Source organism: Gobio gobio (assembly GCF_949357685.1).
Source record: "Gobio gobio genome assembly, chromosome: 7".
In the NCBI taxonomy this organism is placed as follows: domain Eukaryota; kingdom Metazoa; phylum Chordata; class Actinopteri; order Cypriniformes; family Gobionidae; genus Gobio; species Gobio gobio.
The window spans coordinates 58,649,648-58,665,478 of record NC_137103.1 but is presented as its reverse complement, the minus strand read 5'-3'; positions in this window follow the sequence as shown (position 1 = coordinate 58,665,478).

The following is a 15,831-nucleotide window of genomic DNA, read 5'->3' as shown; positions in this document are numbered from 1 at the left end:
CTAAAAGATTATTTAGAAATTAATTTTGTGTGTGAGTCTGTAGTGTTTTGTTGGCTCCGCTGATTATCTCTCCGCAGTTCCCATCGCCTCATCCGAGGATCCGGAGACAATGTGAGCCTGACTGTGGGAAATGCAGCTCCTCCATGTGGAACGCGATTGATGAAGCAGCCGAGCATGATGAGCTGATAGCGCTAATGCTAATGCTGTTAAACAGCGCAGGGATAAAGCTGACGAGGAAACACAATCAAAACATTATTTTACAGCATCAGGAATGAGACTTGATGTGTGTGTGTGTGTGTGTGTGTATGTGTGTGTGTGTCACTCGCTCTGCCGTTTATCTGCAGATTCACTGCTCGACTCTCTAACACACCGCAGTCAGAGTCAGACATGGCCCAGGTCAAAGGTCAGCTCACTGCTCTCGGTTTAACCCTGGGTCTGAATCACTGACACCTTAATAATTAACATTATTTTTATTATTTTATGCAAAAACATTACTTGTGTTATTTCTGAAATTTGACAAATAAAGCTCCAGGTGTCTCTCACACTCACACTCACACTCACACACACACACACACACACACACACACACACACACACACACACACACACACACACACAGCCAAAATACATCAACATTTTTGTATTTTATTCACCTCTTAACATTCTTTTGTTTCATTTTCTTATTAATTTAATACATTTCTTAAAATCAGTTTGATTTTAGACTCCCTTCTTTGTAAACTCTCATAAACTGACTATATCAAGACAATCAATCCTTACCACATCAAATTTGTGAGCGAGAACAGTAGTCTGTACATGCATGTGGACCTGGACCCTGTGGCGTGGGCGGACCTGGACCCTGTGGCGTGGGCGGACCTGGACCCTGTGGCGTGGGCGGACCTGGACCCTGTGGCGTGGGCGGACGTGGACCCTCAGGCGTGGGCGGACCTGGACCTGGACCCTGTGGCGTGGGCGGACCTGGACCCTGTGGCGTGGGCGGACGTGGACCCTCAGGCGTGGGCGGACCTGGACCCTGTGGCGTGGGCGGACCTGGACCCTGGCGTGGGCGGACCTGGACCCTCAGGCGTGGGCGGACCTGGACCCTGTGGCGTGGGCGGACGTGGACCCTCAGGCGTGGGCGGACCTGGACCCTGTGGCGTGGGCGGACCTGGACCCTCAGGCGTGGGCGGACCTGGACCCTCAGGCGTGGGCGGACCTGGACCCTGTGGCGTGGGCGGACCTGGACCCTGTGGCGTGGGCGGACGTGGACCCTCAGGCGTGGGCGGACCTGGACCCTGTGGCGTGGGCGGACCTGGACCCTGGCGTGGGCGGACCTGGACCCTCAGGCGTGGGCGGACCTGGACCCTGTGGCGTGGGCGGACGTGGACCCTCAGGCGTGGGCGGACCTGGACCCTGTGGCGTGGGCGGACCTGGACCCTCAGGCGTGGGCGGACCTGGACCCTCAGGCGTGGGCGGACCTGGACCCTGTGGCGTGGGCGGACCTGGACCCTGTGGCGTGGGCAGACCTGGACCCTCAGGCGTGGGCGGACCTGGACCCTGTGGCGTGGGCGGACCTGGACCCTGTGGCGTGGGCGGACCTGGACCCTGTGGCGTGGGCGGACCTGGACCCTGTGGCGTGGGCGGACCTGGACCCTGTGGCGTGGGCGGACGTGGACCCTGTGGCGTGGGCGGACCTGGACCCTGTGGCGTGGGCGGACGTGGACCCTCAGGCGTGGGCGGACCTGGACCCTGTGGCGTGGGCGGACCTGGACCCTGGCGTGGGCGGACCTGGACCCTCAGGCGTGGGCGGACCTGGACCCTGTGGCGTGGGCGGACGTGGACCCTCAGGCGTGGGCGGACCTGGACCCTGTGGCGTGGGCGGACCTGGACCCTCAGGCGTGGGCGGACCTGGACCCTCAGGCGTGGGCGGACCTGGACCCTGTGGCGTGGGCGGACGTGGACCCTCAGGCGTGGGCGGACCTGGACCCTGTGGCGTGGGCGGACCTGGACCCTCAGGCGTGGGCGGACCTGGACCCTCAGGCGTGGGCGGACCTGGACCCTGTGGCGTGGGCGGACCTGGACCCTGTGGCGTGGGCAGACCTGGACCCTCAGGCGTGGGCGGACCTGGACCCTGTGGCGTGGGCGGACCTGGACCCTGTGGCGTGGGCGGACCTGGACCCTGTGGCGTGGGCGGACCTGGACCCTGTGGCGTGGGCGGACGTGGACCCTGTGGCGTGGGCGGACGTGGACCCTAAGGCGTGGGCGGACCTGGACCCTGTGGCATGGGCGGACCTGGACCCTGTGGCGTGGGCGGACCTGGACCCTCAGGAATGGGCGGACCTGGAACCTCAGGCGTGGGCGGACCTGGACCCTGTGATGTGGGCGGACCTGGACCCTGTGGCGTGGACGGACGTGGACCCTCAGGCGTGGGCGGACCTGGACCCTGTGGCGTGGGCGGACGTGGACCCTCAGGCGTGGGTGGACCTGGACCCTGTGGCGTGGGCGGACGTGGACCCTCAGGCGTGGGCGGACCTGGACCCTCAGGCGTGGGCGGACCTGGACCCTCAGGCGTGGGCGGACCTGGACCCTCAGGCGTGGGCGGACCAGTGGGCGGACTTGGACCCTGTGGCGTGGGCGGACCTGGACCCTGAGGCTTGGGCGGACCTGGACCCTGTGGCATGGGCGGACCTGGACCCTCAGGCGTGGGCGGACCTGGACCCTGTGGCGTGGGCGGACCTGGACCCTGTGGCGTGGGCGGACCAGTGGGCGGACCTGGACCCTGAGGCGTGGGCGGACCTGGACCCTGAGGCGTGGGCGGACCTGGACCCTGTGGCGTGGGCGGACGTGGACCCTCAGGCGTGGGCGGACGTGGACCCTCAGGCGTGGGCGGACCTGGACCCTCAGGCGTGGGCGGACCTGGACCCTGAGGCGTGGGCGGACCTGGACCCTGTGGCGTGGGCGGACCTGGACCCTCAGGCGTGGGCGGACCTGGACACTGTGGCGTGGGCGGACCTGGACCCTGTGGCGTGGGCGGACCAGTGGGCGGACCTGGACCCTGTGGCGTGGGCGGACCAGTGGGCGGACCTGGACCCTGTGGCGTGGGCGGACCAGTGGGCGGACCTGGACCCTGTGGCGTGGGCGGACCTGGACCCTGTGGCGTGGGCGGACCAGTGGGCGGACCTGGACCCTGTGGCGTGGGCGGACCAGTGGGCGGACCTGGACCCTGTGGCGTGGGCGGACCTGGACCCTGTGGCGTGGGCGGACCTGGACCCTGTGGCGTGGGCGGACCAGTGGGCGGACCTGGACCCTGTGGCGTGGGCGGACCAGTGGGCGGACCTGGACCCTGTGGCGTGGGCGGACCTGGACCCTGTGGCGTGGGCGGACCTGGACCCTGTGGCGTGGGCGGACCTGGACCCTGTGGCGTGGGTGGACCTGGACCCTGTGGCGTAGGCGGACGTGGACCCTCAGGCGTGGGCGGACCTGGACCCTGTGGCGTGGGCGGACCTGGACCCTGTGGCGTGGGCGGACCTGGACCCTGTGGCGTGGGCGGACCTGGACCCTGTGGCGTGGGCGGACCTGGACCCTGTGGCGTGGGCGGACCTGGACCCTGTGGCGTAGGCGGACGTGGACCCTCAGGCGTGGGCGGACCTGGACCCTGTGGCGTGGGCGGACGTGGACCCTCAGGCGTGGGCGGACGTGGACCCTCAGGCGTGGGCGGAAGTGGACCCTCAGGCATGGGCGGACCTGGACCCTCAGGCGTGGGCGGACCTGGACCCTGAGGCGTGGGCGGACCTGGACCCTGTGGCGTGGGCGGACGTGGACCCTCAGGCGTGGGCGGACGTGGACCCTCAGGCGTGGGCGGACCTGGACCCTCAGGCGTGGGCGGACCTGGACACTGTGGCGTGGGCGGACCTGGACCCTGTGGCGTGGGCGGACCTGGACCCTGTGGCGTGGGCGGACCAGTGGGCGGACCTGGACCCTGTGGCGTGGGCGGACCAGTGGGCGGACCTGGACCCTGTGGCGTGGGCGGACCTGGACCCTGTGGCGTGGGCGGACCTGGACCCTGTGGCGTGGGCGGACCTGGACCCTGTGGTGTGGGCGGACCTGGACCCTGTGGCGTGGGCGGACCTGGACCCTGTGGTGTGGGCGGACCTGGACCCTGTGGCGTGGGCGGACCAGTGGGCGGACCTGGACCCTGTGGCGTGGGCGGACGTGGACCCTGTGGCGTGGGCGGACCTGGACCCTCAGGCGTGGGCGGACCTGGACCCTCAGGCGTGGGTGGACCTGGACCCTCAGGCGTGGGCGGACCAGTGGGCGGACCTGGACCCTGTGGCGTGGGCGGACCTGGACCCTGAGGCGTGGGCGGACCTGGACCCTGTGGCGTGGGCGGACGTGGACCCTCAGGCGTGGGCGGACCTGGACCCTGTGGCGTGGGCGGACGTGGACCCTCAGGCGTGGGCGGACCTGGACCCTGTGGCGTGGGCGGACCTGGACCCTGTGGCGTGGGCGGACCTGGACCCTGTGGCGTGGGCGGACCTGGACCCTGTGGCGTGGGCGGACCTGGACCCTGTGGCGTGGGCGGACCTGGACCCTGTGGCGTGGGCGGACCTGGACCCTGTGGCGTGGGCGGACCTGGACCCTGTGGCGTGGGCGGACCTGGACCCTGTGGCGTGGGCGGACCTGGACCCTGTGGCGTGGGCGGACGTGGACCCTCAGGCGTGGGCAGACCTGGACCCTCAGGCGTGGGCGGACCTGGACCCTGTGGCGTGGGCGGACGTGGACCCTCAGGCGTGGGCGGACCTGGACCCTCAGGCGTGGGCGGACCTGGACCCTGTGGCGTGGGCGGACCAGTGGGCGGACCTGGACCCTGTGGCGTGGGCGGACGTGGACCCTCAGGCGTGGGCGGACCTGGACCCTGTGGCGTGGGCGGACGTGGACCCTCAGGCGTGGGCGGACGTGGACCCTCAGGCGTGGGCGGACCTGGACCCTCAGGCGTGGGCGGACCTGGACCCTGAGGCGTGGGCGGACCTGGACCCTGTGGCGTGGGCGGACGTGGACCCTCAGGCGTGGGCGGACCTGGACCCTCAGGCGTGGGCGGACCTGGACACTGTGGCGTGGGCGGACCTGGACCCTGTGGTGTGGGCGGACTTGGACCCTGTGGCGTGGGCGGACCTGGACCCTGTGGTGTGGGCGGACCTGGACCCTGTGGCGTGGGCGGACCAGTGGGCGGACCTGGACCCTGTGGCGTGGGCGGACGTGGACCCTGTGGCGTGGGCGGACCTGGACCCTCAGGCGTGGGCGGACCTGGACCCTCAGGCGTGGGTGGACCTGGACCCTCAGGCGTGGGCGGACCAGTGGGCGGACCTGGACCCTGTGGCGTGGGCGGACCTGGACCCTGAGGCGTGGGCGGACCTGGACCCTGTGGCGTGGGCGGACGTGGACCCTCAGGCGTGGGCGGACCTGGACCCTGTGGCGTGGGCGGACGTGGACCCTCAGGCGTGGGCGGACCTGGACCCTGTGGCGTGGGCGGACCTGGACCCTGTGGCGTGGGCGGACCTGGACCCTGTGGCGTGGGCGGACCTGGACCCTGTGGCGTGGGCGGACCTGGACCCTGTGGCGTGGGCGGACCTGGACCCTGTGGCGTGGGCGGACCTGGACCCTGTGGCGTGGGCGGACCTGGACCCTGTGGCGTGGGCGGACCTGGACCCTGTGGCGTGGGCGGACGTGGACCCTCAGGCGTGGGCAGACCTGGACCCTCAGGCGTGGGCGGACCTGGACCCTCAGGCGTGGGCGGACTTGGACCCTCAGGCGTGGGTGGACCTGGACCCTCAGGCGTGGGCGGACCAGTGGGCGGACCTGGACCCTGTGGCGTGGGCGGACCTGGACCCTGAGGCGTGGGCGGACCTGGACCCTGTGGCGTGGGCAGACGTGGACCCTCAGGCGTGGGCGGACCTGGACCCTCAGGCGTGGGCGGACCTGGACCCTGTGGCGTGGGCGGACCTGGACCCTGTGGCGTGGGCGGACCTGGACCCTGTGGCGTGGGCGGACCAGTGGGCGGACCTGGACCCTCAGGCGTGGGCAGACCTGGACCCTGTGGCGTGGGCGGACCAGTGGGCGGACCTGGACCCTGTGGCGTGGGCGGACCTGGACCCTGTGGCGTGGGCGGACCTGGACCCTGTGGCGTGGGCGGACGTGGACCCTCAGGCGTGGGCGGACCTGGACCCTGTGGCGTGGGCGGACGTGGACCCTCAGGTGTGGGCGGACCTGGACCCTCAGGCGTGGGCGGACCTGGACCCTCAGGCGTGGGCGGACCTGGACCCTCAGGCGTGGGCGGACCTGGACCCTGTGGCGTGGGCGGACCTGGACCTGGACCCTCAGGCGTGGGCGGACGTGGACCCTGTGGCGTGGGCGGACGTGGACCCTGTGGCGTGGGCGGACCTGGACCCTCAGGCGTGGGCGGACCTGGACCCTCAGGCGTGGGCGGACCTGGACCCTCAGGCGTGGGCGGACCTGGACCCTCAGGCGTGGGCGGACCTGGACCCTGTGGCGTGGGCGGACCTGGACCTGGACCCTCAGGCGTGGGCGGACGTGGACCCTGTGGCGTGGGCGGACGTGGACCCTGTGGCGTGGGCAGACGTGGACCCTGTGGCGTGGGCGGACCTAGACCTGGACCCTGTGGCGTGGGCGGACCTGGACCCTGTGGCGTGGGCGGACCTGGACCTGGACCCTGTGGCGTGGGCGGACGTGGACCCTGTGGCGTGGGCAGACCTGGACCCTGTGGCGTGGGCGGACCTGGACCCTGTGGCGTGGGCGGACCTGGACCTGGACCCTGTGGCGTGGGCGGACGTGGACCCTGTGGCGTGGGCGGACCTGGAAATAAAATAAAATCAATAAACTGCCAAAGGGTAGAAGAGTGCTCTACTGAGGGCATGAGTTCTGAGAGGTCAGGGTCCAAACCAAAACAAAAACACCTCTTCAGGTGGACCTCATCCCAAGGCAAAAAATCCATGAAAAACAAAAAATCTTTAACATATTCCTCAATGGGATGCTGGCCTTGACGAGGGCGGGCAACTGCTGGGTCCATATTGGCGGTCAAGATTCAAGATTCAAGATTCAAGAGTTTTATTTGTCACATACACAGTTATATACACAATATACAACTGGCAGTGAAATGTAAACAGGTCCGCTCCATGGACAGTGCAAATAACAGTTACAAGAAATTAAAATAGAAATAGAATAAAATTAGAATAAAAAGTATTAACATAAGTAGAATTATAAATAAATCAAGTAAAAGATAAAAATAGGAAATAAGATAAAAATAAAAATATAAAAATTAAAATATAAAAATATAAAAATCAGTGTTATTCTGTAACGATTATCCACTGGAGGCAAGTTGAGAACCCAAGTGCAGAGGGCCAAATACACACAGACTAATGACAAGACAAGTGACACCTGTGAACACTGATTAAACAATGAACCAATGACAGAACAAAACACCAGATCACATGAGGGCATGGGAATCACATGACAAGACCAGGAAACAAGACAGTGAACATGACACTCAAACATAACATGAACATGATAAACTAAAAACATAACCAAGAACAATGAACATGAACCAACACCAAAACACCCTGTGACAATACTGACACCAGCTAATGTTAGATATTTAGCAACTTCAGCACTATAGTCAAAGTCCCTTTCCAAAGACTTTTTGATGAATCTGTTTAAAATCGACCTGGTGACATTTGTCTGTCTGGTTTGTCCAATGCATCGGCAGAAAACAAAATTAGTCATTTTAACATGTGCAACATTACATTACATTATTTTTATTTGCAAAATGTAGTTGAGTATTTATTTCTGATTTCCTGAAAAAATTGGCTTCGTGGTAATGAGGTGTAAATGATCTTTGAAAAGTTTGAGGTAACACTTCATAATAAGGTTGTATTAGCTAACATTAGTTAATGCATTAGTTAACATGAACTAACCATGAACAACACCTCTGTTCAGCATTAGTTAATCTCTGTTAACGTTAGTTCATATAAGAACAGCTGTTCATGGTTTGTTAATGTTAGTTCACAGTGCATTAACTAATGTTAACAAGATTTTAATAATGCATTAGTAAATGTTGAAATGAACATTAACAAAGATAAATAAATGCCTCATAAGTGCAGTTCATTATTAGTTCATGTTAACTAATAATGTTAACTAATTAACCTTATTGTAAAGTGTTACCAAGTTTGAAATAACCATGTTATATGAACATAAATTTACTTTGTCTTGAGCTGACCAGCCAACTATGGCAACGTTGATTGGTGTTTATATTTGTTCAAGCTTGACAACCTGCCTTTTTGTTTATTTTCTAAAATATATTTTTAATTACAGATAAGTACAAAGATTAAATTGTAAAAAGGAATGCTTATAAGAGAGTGTACATCTGAAACTGCTGAGGCTGTGAAGGGTTTTGGTTATATTACCCACCAGCTACATTCATTGTACTCACGTCATTCTTAAAAAGAAAACAAATCATTCATCATCATTTGTCTGCCTGTTTTTTGTGAAATATTAATTAATTTGTTTTCCCTTTAGATCAGCTGCTATAGAAGACAGAGTGCAGAGACAAGCAAAGAAGAGAGACTAAGTATGATTTAATCTCGTATCACCTCTGTTGTACAGATTTTGAATCATGCCTAATGGAGGGTGATTCGGTCAGTCTTGATAGCAAAATGATATCAAAACTGGCTCCAAATGGCTCATTTCTGTGCTTCCTTTGAGTCATTCATGTAAAAATCTGTTATTTAATTGTTTTTGTTTTTTGGTAAAGCCGCAGGTCACTTGTCATAGTCGTCCTGGCATGCCATTTTGCACTACTTCTTATTTCCTTAAATATCTGCAACAGAGGTGAAGAGTGCATGTTATCAGGACCACAATAGACACATTAATTGAAAATATAGGTTCAAATAAACCACAATAAAGTGGCGCAGGGGTAATACTAATGTGTTTTATGTCGTAGAATAAAACGTGAAAGTGTCTTGAGCTTGTGTTCACCACAGACCTTATTTCAGCCATTTAAACAAAATCACATTCAAAAAACACATTGACTTCGGTACGAGAGAAGCAGAAGTGCCAAATGCTAACTCGCTTCCGTGTTTTGGCCTACAAAGTGATGTAAATGGTAAATAGACTGCATTTATATACCTGAACCTGGTATATAACCTGAAATACGTTGCATTATTGCTTCAAATAACAATATCAGTGAGTGATGAATCTCTGCTCACTGTAAGTGGTGTTGTTGGTCTTCTTCTAATCTTATGTTCATTGTAACTCATTGAGTGCTGTATAGTGACGACAGACAAGAGGATACAAATGGTCAAAGATTTGAAAGGTAAACTGAGAAGTCACGAAATTGTAATGCATATCTATGTAAATTATATATTAAATATTGGCCCCTATCTTGCACCCAGCGCAATTGACTTTGTACACCGACGCATGTGTCATTCCTATTTTGCACCCGCGCAAAGCGCGCTTTTCCCTCCACAGAAGCACGTCGCTAAACTAGTGAATGAACTTGCGCTCCCTGGGCGGTTCAGCGCAAAAAAGGAGGCGTGTTCCGGCGCAAACAATCCCTGGTGCTATTTTGCTGTTCCATTAAACAATTGCGCCACTGACCAGAAAAAACCTAGTCTAAAGTCAGTGGCGCGTTGCGCGTTGTTCATTATGCTATTTTAAGGGCGCATGCTTGACCATAATGTATAGCGTGCACAACGCGCATACACTTTGCTCATGTAATCTACACAGATGCAACAGTTATTTTTGCAAATCATAAATTGTTACACTAAAAAAATATTAACACATGAGATGACGGAAATCATTGGGGTGTGCCACGAAGATGTGAAAAAAATAGGCATAAATCTAGCTTACAAATGATTCAGGCTAATTGTAATAATTAAGGATAAAACCTGTTTGCCCAATAGTGGCAAGACATATATGTATATAAGGACATCTGACAAATTGGTTTGTCCGTCAAGAACCAGGAAAAAAAATCGACTGAAAAACTGAAAAAACTGAAAGACTGAAAAAAAAAAGACTGTGAAATCACCTTTACCATAATGTACAACATTACAACTTCACTTCTCTGTCTTTCACTGCTCTTACAAGAACATCAGTCTCCTCGGCTGTGAACCGCTCCTGGCGTGCGCCTGGTAAATACGCCATAATAATAGCAATCCATAATGGAACTTGCGCACCTGCTTTTAAAGGGAATGTTGGATGACGCTCGGATTGGTTTATTCACGTTACGCCCAAACCACACCTATGAATAATGAAGCTACTTCAGACCAACCCATTTTAGATTTGCGCCGGGCGCAAGAGCCATTTATCCCGCCGGGAAAATAGCAACAGCGCCGAGACCCGCCCACAAAGTTACTTGCGCTTCACGCTTTGACACTTGCGTTTCAGATCGTTAAAATAGGGCCCATTATATTCAAACATGGATGCAAAACTGTTAATCATTGATTCATTTTATACAAATTATTTTTTCCCTTTCACAGATCCTGTGATAAAGAAGTCTTCAAACATTACAGTGTCTGAATCGGAAGCCCTAAGTTGCAGAAAATGCAAGTCGTATTCCGAAGTGAGCGTCCGCTTGAAGATGATGTGGCATTTAAACTCTTCTGTTTCTTTGTTTGGTTCAGCCTTTTGCAGGCTTGTTTGTTAAATTAAAGAAAAAGTCCCAGGTGAAAAAGACACTATTAAATGTATTAAAAATCTACTTGTATGTTTTTAGTACAATTCAAATATAATATAAACATACTACTTGAATTTCAATTGCATTTCTAATACATTTAATAGTATGTCTTTTTCACCTGGGCTTTGTTTCTGACTTTTATTCAATGTCATATTCATAGTGTGCTTTTCAGTAATATAGGTATAACTTAAATGTTCTACAAGTGGATGAAAATAGCTCTGCCATAGCATTTCCCTGATCTTTCATTTATTATAATGTATTTGTCAAGAGATTATGTATGCTGCTCTACCTTTTTAATGTACTCAAGGAATTTATTTTGTAATGTTTATAATGATATAGTACATTAAAGTGTTCTAGATTTCAAAGTGTGTACGTGTCAACATTTATATTTAATAATTATGCACCTTTTTATACCATTTTGAATACTGAAAAAAAACAGCTTTTCCTACTTCAGCCCCTCATTTCATTGAACAAACATGACAGGTGACATTATATATACACACTTTTTATTTTAAAAAAAAGTTAAAGGGGCGGTGTGAGGTCCAAAAAGGTAGTTTGTTGCCTGAGGGCAACACCATGCCATAGAGGGTTAACCTCAATACCCTTTGCCCTTTAAGTTCACATATCATTCAAAAAGAAACTATGCTTCTAACCACAGGTGGAGAGCTGTAATTCCAACCACACAACTTTGCGATGCTGTTTGTAAATGTTCTGAATGACGCACCCAAACTGACAATTCTAGTATCAAAATGATAAACCTGTCAGGCATTGTTTAGGGTAATGTAATGTGCATGTTATGTTTTACAAAATCAAATGACTCTTTATATATCAGCCTTCCAGGAAGGAACATGCAAAGTAATTGTAACTAAAGTTCTGAATGAAGAGTTTAGGCAGGGCAGGGCAGGGCAGGGCAAGCTTTTTATATAAAGCACATTTCATACACAATGGTAATTAAAAATCCTTTAAATAGAAAAATAATTAAAATAAGCATAAACAGATGCATAAGAACATTAAAAAATGTGGAGAAAAATAGCAAAGTCATTTAGATTTGCTACACTTCCTGCTACCAGCAGGTGGCGCTTTGACTATTAAAGGGTTAGTTCACCCAAAAATGTAAATTGTGTGATTAATGACTGAGCCTCATGTGGTTGGACACCCGTCAGACCTCCGTTCATCTTCAGACACAAATGAAGATATTTTAGTGTAAAGCTGATGCTGAGAAAGGCTTCACACAGGCCTCCATTGGCATTCAGTACATTTACACTCACAAGACCCAGAAAAGGCACTAAAAACGTCGTTACAAAGTCCATCTCACCACAGTGACTCTACAATAATTTTACGATGCGACGACAATAGTTTTTGTGCGCAAAAAAAAATCAAAATAACACCTTTATCCAGCTTGTTCTTGTCTTCCGTGTGTGTCTCCACGACGCATACGTGAGAATATGAGCAGATCCGGCGTTCGGGAATCCATGAAATGCTCACTTTAGCCCCATTTTGAGAACTACACCGAGACCTAAAGCACGATCAGTGTAGAATTCAACAGCTGAGATACGCGCGTCTTCCTCTGCTCGTAAACAAATCTCTTCTGGGTCATGTGTCCGAACGCCGGATCTGCTCATATTCTCACGCATGCGTCGTGGAGACACACACGGAAGACAAGAACAAGCTGGATAAAGTCGTTATTTTGATTTTTTTTTGCGCACAAAAACTATTGTCGTCGCTTCGCAAAATGATTGTAGAGTCACTGTGGTGAGATGGACTTTGTAACGACGTTTTTAGTGCCTTTTATGATCTTCGTCATTTAACATCACCAAGGCCTTAAGATTAGATTGACCAAATATGATGGTGTTCTGGTTAAAGGGATACTTTCACCGCTGGAAAGTTCATAGTATTCTTTATTCTTGAAACAATAACAAAACAATTATTGATGAATAGAATGTCTTGATTATTAAGAACAGGTACCTTTTTTGTACCCATTTTTGCCAACATATACTACTGCTGTTAATGCTCCTCACCTCCCAAAATAAGACATACGTATGCAAAACATTTAATATTGCTGTCAAATTATTATTTAAAAATAACGTGTCTAACAGGGTGGAATGGAACAAAACTGGGTGGAACACCATAACAGGTTCTAACAGTGGATGAGCTTGATCCGTCATTGTCCTGCATTGTTTGCCATCAGTAATGTGGGGAACATATAATAGCCTGTTGTATTATATAATATTGTTATATATAAAACTCACGCCATTGGTTGAGGGCTTACTTAAATACTTCTTCTTTCTGAGAGATTTTCCAGCAGAGCTCATTGTGTGATTGCAGGTGGTCAGGATGACAGCTCGAGTGTATTGTGCGGTTTTATTGTGTCTGTCTGGAAGCTTGAGCTTAGAACTAATTCCAGAACTAAACACAGGTGAGAAGATCCATGCTCTTTAACTTCATTAGGCAGTCTGAAGAAATGCATAAATAAATGCCTTACAAAATATGATATCTTTTTTTAATAATTCAATTACATTTTCGAATAATTCAACGGCTCATCATCAGTTACCTTTCATATTATATTATAGTGCTGTCAATCAATTCAAATTTAACTAATTAATATTTTCTATAATTAATCGTGATTAAAAACAGTTTTTAATATTTTTATATTGTAATAATTTCACAGTTACTCTCCAGATTAATGTAGAAAAACTTAAAGACAGTATATTTTAAATATTTGTTGTAATGGCATCTACAGTGAAAAATTAATTCAGCATTCAGTGATATGTTTTCTCTGTCATGTGTTTCTGTATAGAAGTAAGACCAGGACTTTGTCCAAGTGGAATATATGAAAAGAAAGCATGTTCCGGGATGGGTTGGTCGTGTAACTTTGACAGTGAGTGTCCCGACAAGGAGAAATGCTGCAGCAGTGGATGTGGATTTCAGTGTATGGCTGCAGTTCCAGGTATTTATGTTATTTTATTTTATGTTATGTTAATATTTGTTGTAATGGCATCTTTTTATGAAAGGCCAGTATCACCGATACCAATACTGATGTCTCTATGAAATAGATTTTATTTCTTAATTTTATTCATTAATTATAGCCATTCAGCATGACCACTTTTAATTTAGGTCAGCTTAACACAATCTTCACATAAACCCATTGTAATAAATGTCACATTTAGCTGTGGCTTTAATCAATCAGGGCTCATTTTTCTATTGACCCCTATTGGTTCAGATTTTTACTTGATTTTTACTTAACAAAAGTTAATGTTTTCGTTGTTTTTGACCCATGTAACCTTGTAAACAGTGCTTTAAGATTTTCAGGTCTAACAGGCAGGAAATATACAGAAATTGAATAAAGTTATCAAACACTTCACAGTCTTCACTGCATAAATTATAAGTTAAATATAGATTAATCTGTATTAAAGCTATACAAAAGTGATTCAGTCAAGAGCAGTGAGGGATTTTCTTTTTCTTTTGTTCTTTGATTATCATTAATGTCAAACAGCAGCAGGTTTATTAGGCTGCTGTCACTTTAAGTCACATGATGCTTATCGGACATGCATCCCATTTCCTCACACTCTTTCCGTTCATTTAAAGCGATTCCAATAATATAGATGTACAACTTCCAAAAATCTTAGTTTTTTTTTACACTGGAAAATTAATTCAGCATTCAGTGATATGTTTCCTATGTGTCTGTATTACAGTAAATCCTGGAAAGTGTCCAGGCAGACTTTATGAAGCAGAAATGTGTTCCGTGATACGCCTCAAGCCGTGTGTCAATGACAATAACTGTGCCAGGAATCAGAAATGCTGCAGCAGTGGATGTGGACTTCGGTGTATGGCTGCAGTTAGAGGTATTATTTATATATATTTTATATATTCTCTATGTCAAAAGTACCCAAATTCGTCCTCTAGCACTGTTTCAGGCATAGTGTGGCTTTACAAAATGAATAAAGATGATGAGTAATGCAATTCACTGTGTAAGTAAAACTAGCTAGTCATGCCTTGAGTCTCACTTAATTGCCAGACTAAATTTGAATCTCTATCCATACAGTCTGAAGCGGAATCCAATGTGTTTCCATGATGGTCCGTGTCCGGCCGGACAGAAATGTTTCCCAACCACCTGTGGTCACGCATGCAGGGAACAGTGCTGATTTAACCACTAGAGTCATGAGATTAATTTTGCATAATACATACTTGAGTTATTTTACTTAAATCACTTCAGTGCTTCATTTCTTTTTCTTGCAGGCTTAACATTTGTATGATTTTGTAACGCTTTAGCCAAAATTAGTGTGTAGAAATAACAGAAGCATATGGACATATTGCACATATATAGAACCAATGATATTAGAGAAAAATGATGTAATGAGTCATGTTACCTTTGCCATGTCCCTATCCTATATCAACTGTTGTATTGAGGTGGGATTCTCTGTGATTGATATGAGGTCCTCCTGGCCGTGATTAAAGCATATTCAAAGGCATCGTTTGGAGTCTGTCTGATTACTGCTCTACAGATCTTACTTCTATTCTCAAGTGATAGTGTTTAGTGAAACATTAGAGATCTTATGGTCATTCCCAAGTGATAGTGCTGAAGTGGGACTCTAGAGATCTATGGAACAAGTGAGGAGATGTCTAGTAGAGTACAAATATATAGGTGTCTAGAAGGTACGTACGGGAATTCCTACCACACACACACACACACACACACACACACACACACACACACACACACACACACACACACACACACACACACACACACACACTGCCCCTGCCCCTAAACCTACCCATCACACACACACACACACACACACACACACACACTGCCCCTGCCCCTAAACCTAACCCTCACAGGAGACTGTGCAGTTCACTTTCTGTGAAAAAAAACTCATTCTGTGTGATTTATAAGCATTTTGAAAAGTGAGGACATGGGGAACGTCCTCATATTTCTCCCTCTTTTTGTAATACCCATGACATTATACACATTTGTGTCCTGATATTTCACAAAAACATGCCCACACACACACACACACAAATGTGAGGACATTCCATAAGAATAATGGTTTTTATACCGTACAAACCGTATTTTCTATCCCCTA